We start from the raw sequence: 22,697 nt of genomic DNA, 5'->3' as shown, positions 1-22,697 counted from the left end.
AAACTTTCATCTTTTATAATGGGATATGCTGGTTTCTGTACTTTGATATGTAAATCCCAGAACTTCTTTTAAGTTATATTCTCAAGATAGCTCAGCTTTTTAAACAATAGGTGTGAAGTCTGTCTGTGTCCCAATGCTATGTCAGACTGACAAAGCCTCTGTATAGTTTTAAAGAGTTTTACATGAATTTGTGCTGTTTTTGAGCAAGATAAAATGTAATTCTGCAAAAACAAATTTACCCCATAAACGTGTGTGTGTGTATGTGTGTGTTTGTACCTTTACACGCTGCAGGCAAGGATTCCCTGAGGCCTGGTATATTGGCAAGACCGCTTAGACATTACGACAACGGATGAATGGACACCGCACAAGAATCACCAGACAGGAGTGTTCCCTCCCAGTCAGGGAACACTTCAGCTGTGCGGAGAATTCCACCTTGGACCTTCAGGTGAGCATTCACCAAGGCTGACTTTGAGACAAGCAACAACGCAGCGTGGCTGAGCAGAAGCTGATAACAAAGTTCAGGGTGGCCTTGATCGGGACCATGGGTCCATGTCATACTACCGGTGACCCCACTGCACAATACACTCTTACACACCCCACTCCTACATACTCATACACCCATGCAGACCCTCCTTCATACACAAGCTCTCTCTCATATGCACACACATACAGCCTCCGCACTCACACCAACACACGCACCATCTCACGCATACCCCATCACACTCACACACACATTTAACCCAGCTTACACACACACATATACATACACACTCTATCACGTCCACTCACATCCACACGCACACACTCACATGCATACTCAATCTATCCACCTACATGCGTGCACATAAACATTTATGGGGTGAATTTGATTTTTCAGAATTACATTTTATCTTGCTCAAAAACTGCATGAATCCATGTAAAATTCTGTAAAACTATACAGACGCTTTGTCAGTCTGACATAGCATTGGGACACAGACAGACTTCACACCTATTGTTTAAAAAGCTGAGCTATCTTGAGAATGTAATTTAAAATAAGTTCTGGGATTTACATATCAAAGTACAGAAATCAGCATATCCCATTATAAAAGATGAAAGTTTTAGTCAAAGATTGTTTACTGTATCACATCTCCATGACACTGGATTCCTTTGGCTATTATTCTGTGAGCTGAAAATGTGTTGCTGGAAAAGCGCAGCAGGTCAGGCAGCATCCAAGGAGCAGGAGAATCCACGTTTCGGGCATGAGCCCTTCTTCAGGAATCTCCAAGGAGCAGGAGAATCAACGTTTCGGGCATGAGCCCTTCTTCAGGAATCAAATTCTGTGAATATTATTCTGTGAGCATGATCTTTACCTCCACAACCACCTGATGAAGGAGCAGCACTCTGAAAGCTAGTGCTTCCAAATAAACCTGTTGGACTATAACCTGGTGTTGTGTGATTTTTCACTTAATCAAGTTAAATAGGTTAGCACAGGAGCCCACGCTGAAGCTGAGAATGAAGGAGCTTCAGAGAGTTTGCTATCGTATTAGAAACAAAGAACTAAAGATAAAGTGGAAACACCCTCACAGACCTGTGAACAAGGAATGGTCAGTTGTTCATCAGATAGTGGCACCTCCCAGATTGTGTCAGGAAATGTTGAAAGTATCACATGGAATTTCTATGTCAGGATATGTAGGATTAAGGAAACGTTAAGCATTGATAAACAGGCTTTATATATAGACGGGACTTCACAAGGATACAGAGCAATTCCAGAAAATGTGTCAAACACATCAGCGATAGGTAAACCTTATCATGAGAACAATACTTTAACACTCATACCAGCTTTTGCAAAAACCTTTCAGTAAAGTGTTAGACAAATTAGAGGAAAACTCTTATTGGGATAAAGAAATCATTGTTTTGTTTGTAAAAATAGTTAAAAGAACAGAATCTAAAACCTAAATCCATGAATGTGGAATGAATAACTGTGTCTTAACAAAAGACAGACAACAAAAGCTTGTTCAGTTCGAAGTATATGAACAGCTGTTGTCCTACAGCAGATTCAGATGGCTTAACCATCAGGTTTAAATCTTGATAGCAATTTTCAGGAAATAATAATTTTGCCCAGTGTGCTGGAGAACAAGGAAACACAGGATAGATTCTGTTAACTCAAATGAATGTAATGTCATAGATCATCCTTTAACAATGTCCACAGTAGCATCAGACAGTCATAGAAGTATAGAGATGTACAGCATGGAAACAGACCACTTGGTCCAACTCGTCCATGCCGACAAGATATCCCAACCTAATCTAGCCCCACTCGCCAGCTCCCAGCCCATATCCCTCCAAACTCTTCCTCTGCATATACTCATCCAAATACCTTTTCAATGTTGCAGTTACACCAGCCTCCACCACTTCCTTGGCAGCTCATTCCATACATGTACCACCACCTGCATGAAAAAGTTGCCCCTTAGATCTCTTTAATATTTTTCCTCTCTCACCCTAAACCTATGCCCTCTAGTTCTGGATTTCTCCACCCCAGGGAAAAGACTTTGTCTATTTATCCTATCCATGCCCCTCATGATTTTATAAACCTCTATAAGATCACCTCTCAGCCTCTGATGCTCCAGGGAAAACAGTCCTAGCCTACTCAACTTCTCCCTGTAGCTCAAATCCTCCAACCCTGGCAACATCCTTATAAACCTTTTCTGAACCCTTCCAAGTTCACAACATCTTTCTGATAGGAAGGAGAGGAGAATTGCACATAATATTCTAACCCAGATCTATCACACTGTGTCCTTGAATGATAACACTGTCTAGTGTAGGGAAAGCTAAGGATATACAGAAAACTCTTAAAAGAATGTCAAATGATTGTTGAGCCCCATCCTACAAATTCCCCTTTAAAATTCAATGTAGATGTGTCAAACTATATTCAGGAACATCAATATTTCCTGAAATGTTTGATGTCAGCTTTGAAGTGGCAAAAATCTCTGGTGAATTTGAAGAAGAAGAACAGGGCTTACATTTCAATGATTAAAAATAGGAAATAATATTGAATTTGAGGTGCAGGAAATCAAAGTCCAATCAGAATAATTAAATTTTCAACAAAAACATGAAGCAACTGAGATTCAAATTCCTTGCACTGATTTTTGCACTGATACTGAATGTGATGAGCAAAATGATTAGACAGATTTGGATGCAAGAAAAGGTCAGTGAAGTCAAATGCTGTTGCTGCAGAGATGATGGACATGCTTCAAATGAAAGATTAAGCAGTGTGTCTTCAAAAATAGATTTTCAGTGTGATGTGATGGTTCAAAACAATAGATGTTACAGTAAAATACTGATGTTTAACTTAAATACTGATCAGCGACTTGAAATTACCAGGTTTCCATTCCAAACTGGGGAGTAGATGTTGGTGATGCAATTGTGTAACAAAAGTGACAAAGCAAGCAACTGCAGTTGAAAGTAAGAAATAGGCCTGAAGCCAGAGGTGTGGAAAAATGTTTCTAGTTCAAACCTGCAGGATGACTTTATTGAAATAGAAATACTATAGTATATAGTTGAATTAGAATCAGACACAATCCAAAAGCATTGATTATGAAACCAGGTTAACTCAATTTTATTTTAGATACTGATGCAGAGGAATTCATTGCATGACCAAGTGAAGATTTGAATTCAGATATTGAGTATTATTATTATAGATTAACTTTATTTTTATTTGGAGCAAAGGACTGCAATCACAGATCGAACAGATTTTCCTGTTTCTGGGAAATACCTTTCATTACAAACCCATCTCAAAACTTGAAATGTAAGAATGTTCAGAGGGAGTCTATTCATTCTAGCATTCAATGTAATGATTGCTTATATTGTTTTGAAATATAATGTGATCCCAAAATGCTTTACCCTGAAATGTAAAATGATAAAATAAGTTAAGGATTTAAGAGATTTTAAAATATTCCATAAGATTTGTACAAGGGGAAGTAAAGATGAATGGATAAAAGTCTCATTTTTCAGTTGAGTCTGACACATGCCTTCTCATTAAACATTTTTTTTGTAATGTAGTTTTGTCTTTTTTTAATAATAGTGGAGGAATGAAAAAACCACATCTTTTTATTTTCTTTATTTTTACTCCGTGGATGAAGAAAAGGAAGATATTGCTTTAAACTAAGGAGACTGTCCAAAGAGATGGCTGTATATTTTAAAAATCAAGTATACTAGAGAACATTGTGAGTCATTTACACTATTGCTTTTTCCTGGAACAGTGAGGACAGAGCAGATACCATGGTGCTGATGGGTTCTGAACTAAAGGGGAAAATTGTTTGACAACAATACTCGGACTCCTGAGCAGGTGACCAGAGCTTGTGTAGAGCCAGTACAGCACAGCAAACACCTGACATGCAAAGAGAAACCATCAAAAAAATCTCTTTCTCTGCCTTCCAGTCTCTGTGTGGAGCTAGTAAATCCACAGTATTTGCTAACTGTTTTTGACTCAACTTCCTCTGCAAAAGACATTGAAAGGGTGAATTCTGAACCAATGAATGAAAGCTATTATCAGTGTACAAACAGCCTTGTGTCAACAGCAAAGAACTAAAAAGGAATTGAAAGGAAGAGAAAGAAAGCAAATTATGAAATCCTGTGGTCAAGTCCAGTGCTATTGAACTCTGTTTCCTTGATCTTTATTTTCCTTTCCCATACTTAATGTCAATGTCTTGTTTGTCTTTGTGTGTCTAGCTGTTTGTGAAGAGGGTATTTTAGGAAAGGATAGAATTTGAGTTGTAGAGTCCTAAGTGAGCAATTCACATTTCGTGATTGCCGTTGATTAAAAACAATTTGTTTGCAATAAATATTTTTGTTAAATACAGAAAGCTGCTGTGTGTTTTCTTTTAACCTGAGTTCATCAATCAGGTAAATTGGTGACTTTGGATAGTTTGAATAAATCTTTTCACATTTGTGATGACTCTTAGATTAATGGTGTTTGATTTCTAGTGCACGACCATAATGTGTCATTGAACCAAAGAATCAGAGAATGCAGAAGAGGCCCTTTGAGTTTGTGGATCTGAGGAGATTTGGAAGATTATGGCTAGTGTCTCCACAATTCCTGCCCTTAGGTTCCTTCGAACATTCGAATGCAGCTTATCTGGTCCTAGTGACTGATCAACTTTAGGTAAGTCCAAGTATCTAATAACTATTTTTCATAATTTTTTTTTAGCACATTCATTGTTTCAACTTCTGTCTTCACCATGATCAAGGCAGCATCTTCTTCCTGACAAAGACTGATGCAAAGTATTAATTGAGCATCTCTGACATGTCTACTGCCTCCATGTTTTAGACACACTATGTTGTCCCTACTAGGCCTCACCCTTACACCTTTTTTGCAGCGTATATACCTGATAAGGACTTCCTGATTCTCTTTTATGTTGATCTTATATCATTGTTTCTCTTTGCATCCCTTATTATTTTTTTAACTTCTACGTCAAGCTTTTTTGTATTTAGTCTGGTTCTCACTCATTATCACCCTGATATCTATCATACTTTTTTTTCTGGATCTTCATAATAACTGGCTCTCTTGGTTCATTTTAAGGTACGTTATATATTTGTCATCTAATCAAAAATCTCACATCACAGGGAACAATTTCCTTTTCTATACTTTATGAAAACTCTGTTATGGACCAGGCCAGACTCCCTCAAAACATTTCAAGAAAGTATCCCAGACCCTAACTTTGCTAGCTGTTTCAAGCAGATATAAGTGGATATTCCAGGAGGGATGCAGTTGCTCAAACCACTTGGTTTTAAACAAAAAAGAATTTATTTACAAGATTACTGAATGAAACAGAAACAAAAGAAAACAGAATACCAAATAACTTAATCTCTCTGAAAACCCATTAGATCATCCCAACTTAATGATGCTGTTCCAAATACTTGCAACAATCCCCATGAACACTCGTTGATACAAAAGGTAAAATCAAACCTCGGGTCTTACAGGAGAAATGTCGGAGAGAGAGGAGGATCAGCCTGGACCTGTTTCTTTGGGTCCAGCAGCTTTCACAACTGTCTGACTGCTTTCAGTGAATAGATGGACCAAACCAAACCAGAGAATAACTGAGCTGGGAGAACTTGCCACACTCCTTTCATTGTACAAGTGTTTTTATTAAAACTTGAAACCCTTTGGCCTGAGGTAGTATCTGTTAACTATAATCAAATTGTCCCTAAAACCCATCCAAGGTTTTAGAACCTGTATCTTTTACAACCACTCTGGAAAAAAAGACAAGGACACCATAACCTTGTTAAATGAGCAGCACCATCACATTTTTAAAACTGAATACATCTACCATATTATATTTCCTTCCAACTGTCTCTTTTAAAAGAAGAATATTCCCAGCTTCTTTAGTTTCTCCTTATAGCTAAAGTCCCTTATCCCTGCTAACATTCTAGTTAAACAATTTTGCATTCTCCCCAAGCATTCATTGCATTCTTCCTGATGTGTGACACTCAGGTTTGGGAATAAAGGGGAAAATACTCAAAAACAGATGTTTTTGGGTCCTTTAAGAGGCTAAAGGAAATCTCCCGAGGTTGCCTGCCTCCCAGGAATCAGCCAGGAAAGGACTTCCAACTCCCAGATTCTGTCCTTGCATTCTCTCCCCTCCCATCCCACCCCAATCACTCTCCAATTCAGGACCTTTTCCAGTCCCTGTCTCTCTCTTGCCAACAATCTCCCTTACAGTGCTAGGTATCTTACCTGCATGTGCAGGAGACACATTCATTGGAGTACACCCAGCCACAGGAAAGGAATCTGTCAATTAGTCTGTTTACCTTGCAGACATCCCATCAAAAGAAAATATGTACTTAAAGTCAACTGGAAACTCAAACCTCCTGATCTCAATTAAAAACCCACACCATGCTCCAAGAAGAATCAGTGACTGTACCTAGGTTGAAGCCTGTTCTTATAAAAAAAACTTACAAATATTCAGCACTACTTCTTTGCTTGTGTTTTGTTCCCTGTCATGTAGCCAAACTAAGTGGCAGATGGAGTTTAATTTAGATAAATGTGAGGTGCTGCATTTTGGGAAAGCATGTCTAAGAAGGACTTACACATTTAATGGTAAGGTCCTAGGGAGTGTCGCTGAACAAAGAGACCTTGGAGGGCAGGTTCATAGCTCCTTGAAAGTGGAGTCGTGTAGATAGGATAGTGAAGAAAGTGTTTGGTATGGTTTCCTTTATTGGTCAGCATATTGAGTGCAGGAGTTGGGAGGTCATGTTGCGGCTGTACAGGACATTGGTTAGGCCACTGTTGGAATATTGTGTGCAATTCTGGTCTCCTTCCTATCGGAAAGATGTGAAACTTGAAAGGGTTCAGAAAAAATTGGCAAGGATGTTGCCAGGGTTGGAGGATTTGAGCTACAGGGAGAGGTTGAATAGGCTGAGGCTGTTTCCCCTGGAGCGTCGGAGGCTGAGGGGTGACCTTATAGAGGTTTACAAAATTATGAGGGGAAGAGATAGTATAAATAGGCAAAGTCTTTTACCTGGCCTGGGGGAGTCCAGAACTAAAGGGCAGAGGTTTAAAGGGGAAAGATATAAAAGAGACTTAAGGAGCAACCTCTCCATGCAGAGGGTGGTACGCGTATGGAATGAGCTGCCAGAGGAAGTGGTGGAGGCTGGTACAATTGCAACATTTAAGAGGCATATTGATGGGTATATGAATAGGAAGGGTTTGGAGGGTTATGGGCCGGGTGCTGGCAGGTGGGACTAAATTGGGTTGGGATATCTGGTCGGCATGGACAAGTTGGACTGAAGGATCTGTTTCTGTGCTGTACATCTCTATGACTCTCTGACTCTAAATCTAGGTTTGCTTTTAACAATTCCATCAACTGGTCCTATACTTTTCCAGAATCATGCATTGAGCAAAATTGAACAGAAGTTGACATAATTGGAAACATTTTCAACTGTTGCATTCTCCAACTCCAGCAATTCAGGCAGAATATATCAGAGTCATAAGGCACAGAACCAGACTCTTCAGTCCAACTTGTGCATGCTGACCAAGTTTCCCAAATTAAACTAGTCCTACTTGCCTGCATTTGGTCCCTATCCCTCTAAATCTTTCCTATTCATGTACCTGTATAAATGTCTTTTAAATGTTCTAACTGTACCTGCTTCTACCACTTCCTCTGACAGTTCATTCCACATACAAACTACACTTTGTGTGCAAAAGTTGCCCCATAGGTCCATTTTAAATCTTTCTCCTCTCCCCTTAAAAATATGGCCCATAGTTTTGAAATCTTCCAATCTAGGGAAAAGGTCTTTGTTACTCACCTGATCGATGCCCCTCGTGATTTTCTAAATCTCTATAAGGTCACCCCTCAGCCTCCGATGTTCCAGTGAAAAAAGCCCCATTCTATCCAGCCTCTCCCTAAAACTCTCTAACTTACCCTATACTGTGTTGATTTATTAGATATACAGACCATGAATTTAAACTGTTGCCTTTTCCTCCAATACTTTAAATGATCAACGTATCAACGTATAGAATTTTTTGATTTGATTTGATTTATTATTGTCACATGTACCTAGGTACAGTAAAAAGTTTTGTTTTGTATGCAGTACAGTCAGATTATACCATACCAATGCATTAAGGTAATAGAACAGAGTGAGGAATACAATGTTATGGGATCAGAGAAGGTACACAAAGAACGAGGTCAACATTAACTTTAAAATTTAAGAGGTGCATTCAGAAGTCTAATAACAATGGGGAAGAAGAATGGGAAGCATCCTCCTTCACTTTTGGTATGTGTGTATTGCACACAATATTTTGTCACAGGACTGCAAGAAAGCATATTCTACCCCTGAAAATCATTATGAAGAAGAGATGGTGTAGATTTTCAACCTACAGCTGGGACATTGGTGTATCTGATTATTTTACTTCCCAGAACTCTCTGTACCTCTGACATTGGTCATCTCTGCTTTACCCTATTGAAGAAGAGGAGAGAATTAATCATAAAGACTTTTGGAGGGAAGAGGAGAAAATGAAAGGAAGCCATAATGTGCAGGAAGGTGTATTTGGAGAATTGCTCACCATCTATTTTGGGTAGAAAAATGTGGAAAGTTCAATCTAGCATTTTTAGAATGAGGTGGATTGAAGCAGTATGCTGTGGATGGGACACAGCATTATCATTCATTGATGGAAGAGAAGGAAAGAGATTAGTAAGAAAGCAAGAGATTGCCTGAATTACAGGTGGAAGGACAGTGTCTTGAACTATGGGTGGAAAAATATTTTCACCATGCTAGTTTAGTGGAATAGGGAGGAAAGTGTCTTTATGAAGTTTTGGAAGAACCGGAGGAAGGGGAGGAGTGGCAGCAACAGAAAATAGTGCCAGATTAAACTGTAGAGAAAAAGGTTATACATAAATGCAAGTTATTGTTGTTGACCCACTGTCTTCTGATTTCCTGGACCCTTGATGTTGCTCACGGAAAGAGAAGCTGTTAGACTTAATACTTTGGTTTACCCTAACGATATATTTTGAAGAGAAGGATCCCATCTTAAAATCCAAATAAACAGTTAAACTTTGCCAGAACATGCACAGTAATTATTTTAACTAGCTCACCACCATCTTTTCAAGAACAACTACAGATGGGCAATAAGCATTGCCCAGGTCTGCAAAACCCTTGTCTTATAAGTGAATAAAAGAATCCTTCAATATTACTTGCACATTAAGGTTTTAATGTCCACGACAATAGTAGTTGGATTATCATTCATTGTAAAAGAACAGTTTGGCCTGAGACAACTTCAAACTGAAGGAAAAGGGAAGTCACAAAACATTTGTTTCACCATCATCAGGAAATTGTTGCATTATACCAACCCCTTCTTCCCTATCATCTTGCAACTTAAATTTAATTTGTCCTTGCATGGATTTTAACTTGTATTTGGACTTGAAGCACAAGAGATTGTCCAAAAGAATAATCTTCCATGAGAATCGACTCGTACTTTCCCAAAGCTTCAAGCTTAAGGATATTCAAAGATTTCTTTCATTACAGACCCAGTTTGTTTCAATAATATTTTCCCCAAATTATTTATCCACCTTAATATTTTGAAATATTGAAATTCTTAACATGTTAACGTACATATAATGAAACTGAGCCAAAATTGCAGCCTCTATCTTGGGTCCAGTAGACATGGGCTGAAGTTTATCTCATTTATAATGGTAACTATTACTAACTCAGGCTATTTATACTACTAGATGCCAATTTAAATACAAATATTGTTTGGCAAAAGAAAAATCAGGATATTCCAGATTTTTATTGACATGCTGATGTTCCATTTATTCTTTTTTTTACTTGGGAATATTGGTAAAGGATTAGAAAATGTCCATCTTAAAATATTCTAGTGAAGATCTGAAGAATTCACTTTTTACATTAATAATTCTAAAGAGGAATCATAATTTTTGGACCTTTGCATCAAATAAATGTTTCATCAAATTAATTGGTGTTTTCTGTTGGTCTAAATATGCATAAAACTAGAAACAAATTTTGTCACTGTACTCTAATATATATTGATTTTTTTAGATTAGATTACTTACAGCATGGAAACAGGCCCTTCGGCTCAACAAGTCCACACCGACCCTCCAAAGACCAACCCACCCTACATTTACCCCTTTACCTAACACTACGGGCAAGTTAGCAGAGCAATTCCCCCAACCTGCACATTTTTGGACTGTGGGAGGAAACCAGAGCACCCAGAGGAAACCCACACAGACACGGAGAGAACGTGCAAATTCTATACAGACAGTTGCCTGAGGCGGGAATTGAACTCAGGTCTCTGGCGCTGTGAGGCAGCAGTGCTAACCACTCTGCCACCATCCTGCCCATTTGTGGCATTAAAAGGAACTTAATATATACCGATAACAGGTAATTCATTGCATATTTCAATAGCAAGTATTGATGGATAACAATATCAGATAATTAGCTTATTTCAGGTAATAATTTCATATAGTCATACAGTCATAGAGATCTACAGCATTGGAGGCTGACGGGTAACCTTATAGAGGTTTATAAATCATGAGGGGAATGGATAGGGTAAATAGACAAAGTCTTTTCCATTGGATGGCATCAGTTTAGTGTGAGAGGGGAAAGATTTAAAAGGGACCTAAGGGAAAACCTTTTCACGCAGAGGGTGGTGCGTGTATGGAATGAGCTGCCAGAGGAATTGGTGGAGGCTGGTACAATTACAACATTTAAAAGGCATCTGGACGGATATATGAATGGGAAGGGTTTAGAGGAATATGGGCCAAGTGCTGGCAAATGGGACTAGATTAGGTTAGGATATCTGGTCAGCATTGACGAACGGTCTGTTTCTGAGCTGTGTCTTCTGAACAAATAGAAAAGAAAATTTCAATAGTTTTTTCTGATATTACAAAAACATGCACAATATTGAATTACTTACTTTCTACAGTTACATTTTTCTGATGTCATTGTTATCTATGCATGAATACGAATAAAGACGGACCTTAAAAGTAGTTTCATGCTGCTTGGCAAATGGCAGCTAACACTTTGCGTGCTACACAACCCTTTACAAGATTACAAGTCGAACTGAAGAGAGTTCTCTATAATTACTTCAAAAAGAAAACACCTAACAAAAGAATGTTCCTACAAAGTGCTGTTGACAGAAATGCTCACCAAATTCTTTAGTTTAAACCTATAATTACCAGTCTTCATAATCACAACATCAAAGCATATAAATGTAAAAGACTGGGGCGTAGGTTCATCATATTGAAATACAAGTCAGCTGAGCAGTTTTGTCTTGATATTACATATCTGTAAAATGTAAGCTACTGTAGTTTGGACAGTCATATATTAGCAATATGCCGCAGGCATACTGTTGTGTCTCATCATGCATTCGGTATGATAAGATCAACTCTGGGATATATGGTGGCATTATAGAAAAGTAACATAATCTGCTGACAGAAGATACCTGTTCTATGAATTTATCACTTGCAAAAGACCCAAAGATCAGTTGCTAAAATCTGACAGCTCTATTTTAGTGTTTTCTTAATTTCAATACAATGAATACATGCAATGAGTCATTTTTGTAAGTAATGATGCCAAAGCTTTTCAGTTGGTAATAGTAGCATAATTTTAAGCTCTGACATAAGTAACACCTGCTAAAGTTAGTTTTACCAAATGTTATTGACATTAATTTGAGATAGATTTATGACTGTTTCTCAAGATCTCAGTAAGAAGACACAAAGACCTGATGGCTCTGTAATTTTGTTTAGTAAGTAGCTGAGTTGTCTAGACAAGGGAAGCTCCAGGTGGAGTTTGTGTTTGTGCTTTATTACTTAATCTCAGTTGGTTTAGTGATATGGAGCTGCAGTCTCTTTATTGACTGCTGTCCAGTAATCCCTTCTAGATAGAAACAGATTCGCTTTTTCATTTATTTACTTGAATGCTCCCTAAGATTGCAGTTTAAAGTTTAAATCATGGTCACTTGGAACTGCTTCGGAAGGAAAAGGACCATGTAAAGAAGCATACATTGACAGTTAAGAAGTGATTTTGGGTGAAGTGTTGACAATTTTGAGTGATGAAGTATTTAAAACCTAAAGAATTGTTCACACGTGTAAATGTTTTGTCTATCAGAAATAACAAGTAGTGATTTTAAGTAATAGATCTGCTTACAGTGTTGGAGTGTTGTCTGGGCCATTGATGGAGGTGGGGTGGGGTGGGGTAGGGTAGGGTAAAGTTAACATTGAGTGTATTGTTGTTGGGAGAGGATTTTGCCACGGCGTTGAACTCAGATGTGGTATTAGCATCCCACTTCTAGGTTTTCTGACAACTAGGTAGGATGGACTAGAGACCCCACAACTGTCAATAGAGGGAGTTGTTTTTTAAAGGCACTTTCGCAGAAGTCAGTATTGCTATTCTTGCTAACCACAAGAATGGTAACGCAGTGTGGAGAAATGTTAGCCTAGTCCTCTATCTTTTCTCTGAAGGTCATGCTGGAGGAAGTTGCAAAGAAGGTTGTGGATGGGTTGAACAGACCAATGCTGCAGACATAGCAGCTACAGCTAGAAGTGGTAAACAGCAGGACTATGATCCTCTGTACTTGGATTCAGTGCCACACAAAGTTCAATGAATTCATCAGGATAAGAAAGATGAGTGGTGTACTACTTCCAGGTCGCAGCCCCACATTTTTCCAAAGCAGCATTCCTCAGGCTAATGCACGGTGCAACTCCACTCATTCCTCTCTCTCAAAGCACTTCCTCACATCTCCAGCTGAAACATTGGCACCAACGGAGCAGGAATAAGAAAAGTGTGAGGTTCTGTTGGAATCTTCACAATTACTGTGCGCTATCGGAAAGAGATTGGAGGAGTTAATCTCAAACATGAGTGCCAAAATATCTCAGACTTTGGGGTTAATATCCCCTTCAAGTTATGGTTCATTAACATTAACACAATGACATATGTGTAAACATGCAAGTGATTCCCAAGTATGGTTATAAAGTCTCTCTCATCGTTCTATTATTTTTCCGTGGTTAAAAGAGTAGTTAAAAAGGCAGGACTCATGTCTATATCAGTTGAGACATAGATTATAAGAACTTGGAGATCATGTTGGAAATGTACAGGACTTTAGTTAGGCAAGAGCTGGAGTACTGTTTGCAATTCTTGTCACAGCACTATAAGGAAAGATATAATTACACTGGAAGGGATGCAGAGGAGATTCGTAAGAATGTTGCCTGGGATGGAAAACCATAACTATGAAGACTGACTAGACAAACTCAGATTGTTTTCTTCAGATGAGAGAAGGTTGAGGTGACATGATTGAGGTGTATAAGACTAACAGGGTCATGGACAAGGTGAACAGAAAACAGCTGTTCCCCTTATTTGAGAGTCAATAATATGGGCGAAAACATTTAAGGTGTTGTTTCTTCACCCAGAGGATGATGGAGTCTGGAATGCAATGCCTGGGAGAATAGTTGAGGTGGGTAACCTCACAACCTTTAAAAATTACTTCGCTGAACAGATGATGTGTCATAAGATTGAAGACTATTGGCATGGAAAGTAGCCCTACTGCAGAATTTTAGTGTTACCAATTCGATGGGCTGAAGGGCCTTGTCTGTATTCTATGGTTGCATGACTTCAGTGAGGTACTGAATATCCAAGATAAAGCTTTCGTCAATCCCATTTAACTCACACGACATTAGAAAGGACAATTATGCACCCAATTATCTTCCACATCCAGAGCTCTATGCAGGCGATCAATATTCTGTTGGAGGTGAGCATCACTGCAAAGAAACAATCCCCTCCAATCCATCTTCACTAGTGGGGCATGCCTCCAACAATACTGACTGAACCTCACATAGTTTGTATTACTGCTTCAGATGATCCAAATAGTGTCTAACTGAGCAGAAGTTAGAATATCCTGCATCCTTTAACAGCTGCTGTCCATTGTTGTCCCCATCTCCAATATCTTCTCCTGCTTAGTTGTGAGGTGACATAACCTATTCACGTGCCATGGAGGTACCAGAAAGGTTTGTGTGTCTGACCTGGTGCAAGATGTGGTTCAGCTTTGTGATAATGTTTCTTTGGAATACACAACCTCCTCTGAGAACTGTTAGGCCTCCCCTTGTAAGGAGTGGATCTGAGAAGGGTTCAAAATCACTATTGGCCATACCATCACATTTCAATTACAGGATAAACTCTTCGCCATGATTAAATATAAAAGCAAATTCTGCTGGGATACTTAAAAAGAAATGAACAGGTAAGAATGGAAATATTCAATAGATCTGGCGGCATCTGTGGAGAGAGAAACAGAACACATTTAATATCTTTCAGCACAGGATCTATATGCAAGATACCACTTCTAAAGATCTCCTGAGCCACATCCAGCCACCCCTTCTTGGTTACCGAGCCTATTTCTCTCATTTATGAAAGAACTGAGAAGAAAGAATGTCTAGGCCTCTGGGAGAAGTTAGGTTGAATGGCTCCAGATAAATTGCTCTTTCAATGAAATAGCACAGACATGATAGGTCTACTGTGTTGTGACTATTCTGTGATTCGGCATTTTTCTCTATCAGTGCTTTAACATGATCTTCAGGGATGGATCAAAGAACAGGAATGTTGTTTTTCCACCTCACATTTCCATCATTATATTTCATAAAATGCCTACAGTGTGGAAACATGCCATTTGGCCCAACAAGTCCACACCAACCACCAAACCCTCACCCCTAGACCCATTCCCCTACCCGATTACTTTACATTTCCCTTGACAAATGCACCTAATCTACACAAAGAATCATAGAGTCATAAAGATGTACAGCATGGAAACAGACCCTTTGGTCCAACTCATCCATGCCAACCAGATATTCTAATTTAATCTAGTCCCACTTGCCAGCACCTGGCCGATATTCCTCCGAACACTTCCTATTCATGTACCCATCCAGATGCCTTTTAAATGTTGCAATTGTACTAGTCTACATCACTTCCTCTGGCAGCTTATTCCATACATGTACCACCATCTGTGTGAAAACGTTGCCTCTTAGGTCCCTTTTATATCTTTCCACTCTTACCCTAAACCTATGCCCTCTAGTTATGGATTCCCCCACCCCAGGGAAAAGACATTGTCTATTTATCCTATCCATGCCCCTCATGATTTTATAAACCTCTATAAAGGTCACCCCTCAGCCTCCGACACTCCAGGGAAAACAACCCCAGCCTATTCAACCTCTTCCTTTAGCTCAAATCCTCCAACCCTGGCAAAATCCTTGTAAATCTTATCTGAACCCTTTCAAGTTTCATAACATCCTTGTGACTAGCCTGCACATTGTCAGACTGTGGGAGGAAACACACGCAGATACAGGGAAAAATGTGCAAATTCTACATAGACAGCCGCTTAAGGCTGGAATTGAACCTGGATCCCTGGTACTGTGAGGCAGAAGTGCTAATCACAGATCTACCGTGCCATCTTCTTGCTGTCCATTTAATTCCATAATAAATCCATTCTCACTCTGTCGGGTTCCCTTTAAATATAGGGATATTAACTATAAGGAGTGGGTATGCATCATGATCATGAATCTGCTCTGACTGAATTGAAAATCCAGAATCAGGGCACTAATGCTGTGGTACTGACAGCCTCCACTCCGGGAGATAAACCTAAATGTTCAAACGCTGTCCAATATATATACTTTCTAAGCACGACATTCTGCAATTTTATTGCAAGAAGCATTCCAGAAACAGACAAAGATTTAATTACTTTAGTTTGGAATTATCCTCCGAGCAGTAGTAATTCCAGTGGTGCATGAATTTAACTCCAGGCAACACAACCCAATTTTCCACATTCAGATCAGCAATTATGCATAGTGGAATCTAAGCGACATTTCCTACCCGAGAAGTACCCACCTGCAAAAATCCCAATTATACTGCCAATAGGTCAGTCTTGCTTTTTACTTTCCCTGGAGAATGAAATTCCATGATCTAGAATTTCTGTGATCTAAAGTTGAAAGTAAGATTCTTTAACAGACTTGTAAGAATTTCAAAGTAACTGGAATAAAAGCAAACAATTAACCTGTTTAAATCTAATGGAGTAAGGACTCCGCTAAAATAATAGAGAACAAAATTTCATATGAACGTGATAAATACTTGTACAATGAACTGAAGTTCCAAATCATCGTTGACTCTTAAAAAAAAAGTGAATGAATCAACTGGCTCATTGGGCATCATTTGATTTAACTATAATCATTGTTTTTATTCTACTGCTGCATGATAAATAGCAATTTCAAATTATATATACATAACATAGAAGTACATTCTCGGTTTAGTGGGGGTGAATTTGTGGAACATAGCCACAGAAAGCTATGGAGATCATGTCATTAAGTGTCATTAACATCGGCACAGATGAATTCTTGTTCAGAAGGCAGGAGAATGGGCTTGTGAAACATATCAACCATGATTGAATGGTGGAGCAGACATGGTGAACTGAATGGCGTAATTCTGCTCTTATATCTTATAGTCGTACATCTTATTTCCTGCTAAGTAAGAATATAAAACATGAAAACAGCAAAAATGTTTTAATCAAGAACATAAAGTACTTGAAATATTAAGCAAGTAAATTAGGACTTGTGGAGAGAACAAATGTTTTAAGTGTCGAATCATTACCAGAACACATTAGCAATGGTACAGCTTGTACTGCCCTGCCCATCATTTACTAAAATAACACATCATAGGAAATTTGCAAGATTAAATCTCTATTAACAAATTGTAAACAATGATTATTCAATGTTTTATGTAAAGATAATAAACTCTAAGACTGTCACTAAAATAAACTGAAGTTTAAATTCAAATAATATAAAGCTAATGATAAAACTAAGAAGTCATATAACGGGTCACAAACAATCTAATTCCATCTAATCTCTTGCCCATCTGTAACTCAATATATGCTGTGAGAATCTTTCATCAGTGCAGGTGCTTAATGAAAATGAATTTGTGTCATTTTGAACAGAGATTAAACAGATAAAGTTTAAACAAGATTACAAATGAGATCTGTCAACCTTTCATTCTTAAATTTTAGGATGACAAGCTAAAGTGAGCATATCTGTTTCAGTCTTAAATTGTCCAACATTCTAAACCAGAACTTTTGAAATGTCATTGCATGTTTGAAACTCATGAAACATTTCATTCTACTGTCACATTCTAGGAATGTTTTTTTTGTGAACTTAGTGTTCTTGTAAACCAGAATATAACACAGATTATAATTGACAAATTTCATGCAAAAATCATCTCTGCCAACTGCAAACACAGCAACTTTGTTCTCTTTTTTTTATTATAACATTTAATATGCAATAAAACATATTGATTACATTTAACATATCAATTAAGCCATAGTTCCAAGTTGCACATGGATTATTGCACTAATACAATGGGACAAAAAGTTATCAATGTTTGGCAGTGAAATGTCATTTGCTGGAGAAATGCCACTTATTTCTATTTGCAAACAAAAATATTTGGCAGCACCTTTTCCTTACTGATATTCGTTGAGAGGCATTACAGATGCTTAATGTGGCAGCATCATAACTGGCTGTTGTTTGTGTTTGGAGGTCAAGGGCGCTCGATGGAGGACTTAATGCAAGAAAGATACTTTGAAGATTAGGCAAAAAAGGAATAGTATTTTAAAACATATAAATACATTTCTGTTTGACAAATGTAACAGGTATTAACCATTCCATGCTTTTGACTTCTAAACTGATTTATCAACATCCCATTTATTCTAAAATTATTCTGCGGATTTTACTAATGCTTACTTCTAGCTAAAACATTTATTTTATCATAATATTGAAAGATTATAATCTATTCCTATCTCTGATACTGCTATCATCATCATACCAAAATAAATCCTGTTGTACATTTCCCTTTATCATCTCTTTCCTTGCCTTGTTTCCATATCATCTGTGGCCACAGCATAATTCCACGGACACCAGGCACCTTCTGATATCCCATTTGTTACGCTTCAAGTGTCACATTAAACAATGAATATAGCCAAGCTGTTTAGCAATAGAAACACCTCAGCTGAGTCTGCTGTTGATATCAATTCATGATGACATGCATATAGTATCCAGGAGAAACCACTCAATAGTTAACAAAGTGAGATGTCAGGCAAACATTTCCTAGATTGGAGATTCAAGCCAAATTGTATCCACCACTTTACATAGTCACTGGGGATATCATGGCCATTATGTGGAATAAATCACTACACAGGTATTTCCTCCATTATTCTACTCAAAATAATTTGGTGGAATCGATTTGCGTGTTTAGGGACACTATCCTATTCTAATCCCATCTTCAATTCCCACGCTCACTAAGAGCAAGAAGAAAGTCGATCTTCTCTGTGGTTGTGGTTGGGGAGGAGGGAGCTGAGAGATGAGGAGGTGCTCGTCATTCCCAATCAATCTCTGGCTAGCTTTCCAACAGCACCATTGAAATGTTGGCAGAATTGTTCTTTCAATTAATTCCTTGTTTGTACAATCCCAACTAGACCTTCTCCTTTGGGCCAGATAGTTTTGCAAAGTTGGTGAAAACCTGCTGTGAGAGAACTCTCCGGCAACTATGCCTTGGACTACCGTAGCTATGTCAATGGGTTGTTCTTCTTCTACAAACCTCTGTTTGCTGGTTGCCTTTTCATTGATCCTAAATTCTCTTGTATCTCTTGGATGTTTGGTGTCTCCAATACCTTATTGGTCGCTATTATTCTTGGGCTCTTGCATGCCTACTTTGCCTTTTAATTTAAATAGAGCTCTCTCACTCTCTGTAATACTGTAAAGGCTATTTTTACACAAAGACATACATGCCACTGAACACAGCTCCTTAGTACATTTTTTTCTCTTTTGTTCTTCTCTGAATCTCAATCAGATTTTTCTCAGTTTTGCTGATAACATCATTATTTACATCATACTCGTTTCCCAATATAGTACTGTTTGCACCCTGGTATTGTTCACCAATTATAGAACAAATAACTCTGGCAGTTTCTGGATTATATAGGACATTGTACAGGACATTGTACTGGAGTACTATGTGCAGTTCTGGTTGCCCTGTTCTAGAAAGGATATTATTAAACTGGAGAGGGTTCAGAAACGATTTACCACGATGTTGTCAGGAATGGAAGTGTTGAAATATAAAAATAGACTGGAAAGGTTGAGACTTTTTCCACTGGAGTGGAGGAGGTTGAGGGATGACCTTATTGAGGTTTATAAAATCATGAGAGTCATTGATAAGTTGAATGACAAGGGTCCTTTCCCTAGGTGCGGGAGCTCAAAACCAGAGGACATATTTTTAAGGTAAGAAAAAAATTTAAAAAGCATACGAAGGGCAATTTGTTTACGCAGTGAGTGATTCATGTATGGAATGAACTGGTGGATGCAGGTACAATTACAACATTTGAATAAGTTCACGAATCGAAAAGGTTTGAAGGGATATGGGCCAAGTGCAGGCAGGTGGGTCTAGTTTAGTTTGGGAACAAGGTCAGCGTGGCCTCGTTGGACCAAAGGGTCTGTTTATATTCTGTATGACACTTTGAGTATATTTGATATAATTGATACTTCCTAATAATATTTCTGACAACTGTGGCTAATATTGTTTATACTAATTCTTGTTATTTACCAAATATAGAGAAATTGATTATCACAATCCTAACACAATACTGGAAATCACTTGCATATATTTTCGGAGTAACTATTTATAGAACAGTTGTTAAAACATTCAAATATATGGAGTATTTTGACATGAATATTTCACATGCCATTTAAATGCTTCAGCCCCTGTGGTTTTTGCATTTAACTGAAGTCTAAGATAATAATCACTTTTCACACTTTGCACATCTGGAAATTATTAAATACATAAATAAATCTAAGTAGCTGATGTGCATAAACAAGTCTTCATAATAACTGTTTCTATCATTCTACATTTCCAATGTAGTCACCTTCTGTATCACGTTAAAGAAGTTTCCACTGACTTCTGTTATATAAGCTATAGAAATTGGTTATGTACCATCCCAGAAGCCTGCTGTGCAGTTGTCTTTGAACGTTGTTTGCTGGAGTTGTAAGATCTGGCAACAATTTCCCTTGAGCATTCAGTTTTATTTGCAACATGCTCATGTTTTCTAATCATAATCCTTTCATTAAACCATCTCCTAAAAACATTCAAACTGAAATATATCAAAGCCTTTAATGTATAACACAGGTATTGGTCTTATTTGAGCCATTAAAAACTGCAGTTACAGCAGACAATGTGCATCTATTCTCGTATATAAATTCACAGCATTAGTATTATACTTTGTCTAAAATATATGGATAGACACAAGTTAGTGTTTTGACATTATATATGAGGTATGAATATATAATAAGACAAGGCCTAGATTTTGCTATCATGGTGTTTTGCCTCTGACTTCAAAGTAATGCTTCTATAAAGATCTCTTATATTACGGATTGCACCCTACCTGATGATGGTTGGAATTTGGCACTAAGGGTGTCTCCAGGGATCCAGCAATGGTCTTATCAATGAGGGTAAACGGTCAATAATATTGAAGAACTTTCACAGACAGAAGCCAAGAAAGAAAATGCACTGATTAGGCTTCAATTGCTGCAAATACTACAGACAGAAAAATATAGCTAGTGAAACATTTTAGAAGTTGAAAGGTCATAAACCAACTTCAAGCAGAAGAGTTATTATATTAAACAGCTATGGAACTTTTATCGCAGTGGAAAAGCTGTCATACAAATATAAGATTAAATTTCTTGAGCCTCAAAAAAGTTTGTTCAACAGAGGTTATGAATTAGTATGCTGTTAAAAACCCAGTTAAATCTTACTGGTTAACATCAATAACGTTGTTTAAGAGAAGAAATTTCTATCGGTTTACTTTTTCCAAAAGATTTCAGTCTAAACGGTTTCCACAGTGCATGCCACAAATGAGTACGGAATCACTGAAAGCAGTTCCTGGACTTCAGTCTTTAATGTACATCTGCAAATACCAGAAGTTGCTGTCCATTTTGCAGTCATAAGCTAATGAGTGCTGAGAACTTCAGTATTCATCTCCTCTATGACTCTGATTTCAACCAAGAATTTCTTTACAAATCACACAACACCAGGTTATAGTCCAACAGGTTTAATTGGAAGCACTAGCTTGCAGAGCGTCGCTCCTTCATCAGGTGGTTGAGCGGTACTCCAAAAGCTAGTGTGCTTCTAATTAAACCTGTTGGACTATAACCTGGTGTTGTGTGATTTATAACTTTGTACACCCCAGTCCAAATCAAGAATTTGTTATATGCTTTGGGGAATAAAATCAATGGCACAAGTAGAAAGTTATCCATGTCCAGAGGTTATAGAGGACATAGCTAACATTTTCTAGAAAATAAAAATTATATCTAAATATCACTACTAATACAATATTTGAGCCATTAATTTCTTCTTCCCTTTAAGACAACAGTCATTTTGTTTCAGGAAGTGTGCTATTGATTTTTTTTAAACCAGACATAACTTGCACAGAAAAAAATGCAGTGCAAAAGTTGTGTGAAATTTCTAACAATTTTCCTCATCACTAGTTTACAGATAACCAGACTTAAGATTAACAGGTTAAAAAACAAAATGGTGTAAAGGCCTACATAGCATAGCTTTACAAATTTTACATCTGTTAGCCACTTGTGAAAAGCATGATTGATGGTTACAATACATCACACTCCAAGACCAATTGTTTTTAACACTTAACAACAGTGAATGATAAATGTACCACTGAGTCTTGAGGATATTTTAGCTCTTATGTTAACCCATAAAAACAACTGGAAATGTGAGTATCTAAACCTTATTCATAAGCAATATGACCACTTTATATCTGTGACTGAGTACCTTGAGCAGGATTTCAAATTTTTCTGGTTTAATATAAATGTTATTTCTTTAGGAAATTTTAAGCCAATTTTAATCCCTGGTTATAGATAACATAGGAAGCTTTTGCTTAAGCCATTGATTAGAATTCCCATTGAATAAAGACAATTCTGTTCAAATCAGTGTTCCATATACTATGCAGGAGATTATTATTAAGATTCCAAGAAGCTATTAATAACTAAAATGGGAAACTATACCTCAAACCAAATAGAACATATTGTAATATATCAAAAATGAGTAGACAGTGATAATAGCACAGCAAAGAATTTAAAATAAAAGAAATAAACAACACAATAATTAAATTCAGACTGATTAGTTCT

Source organism: Chiloscyllium plagiosum, unplaced genomic scaffold (assembly GCF_037043375.1).
Source record: "Chiloscyllium plagiosum isolate Xiang-an unplaced genomic scaffold, Cpla_swu_hap1 HiC_scaffold_13, whole genome shotgun sequence".
NCBI lineage: Eukaryota > Metazoa > Chordata > Chondrichthyes > Orectolobiformes > Hemiscylliidae > Chiloscyllium > Chiloscyllium plagiosum.
Note: the sequence above shows the minus strand (reverse complement) of the source record.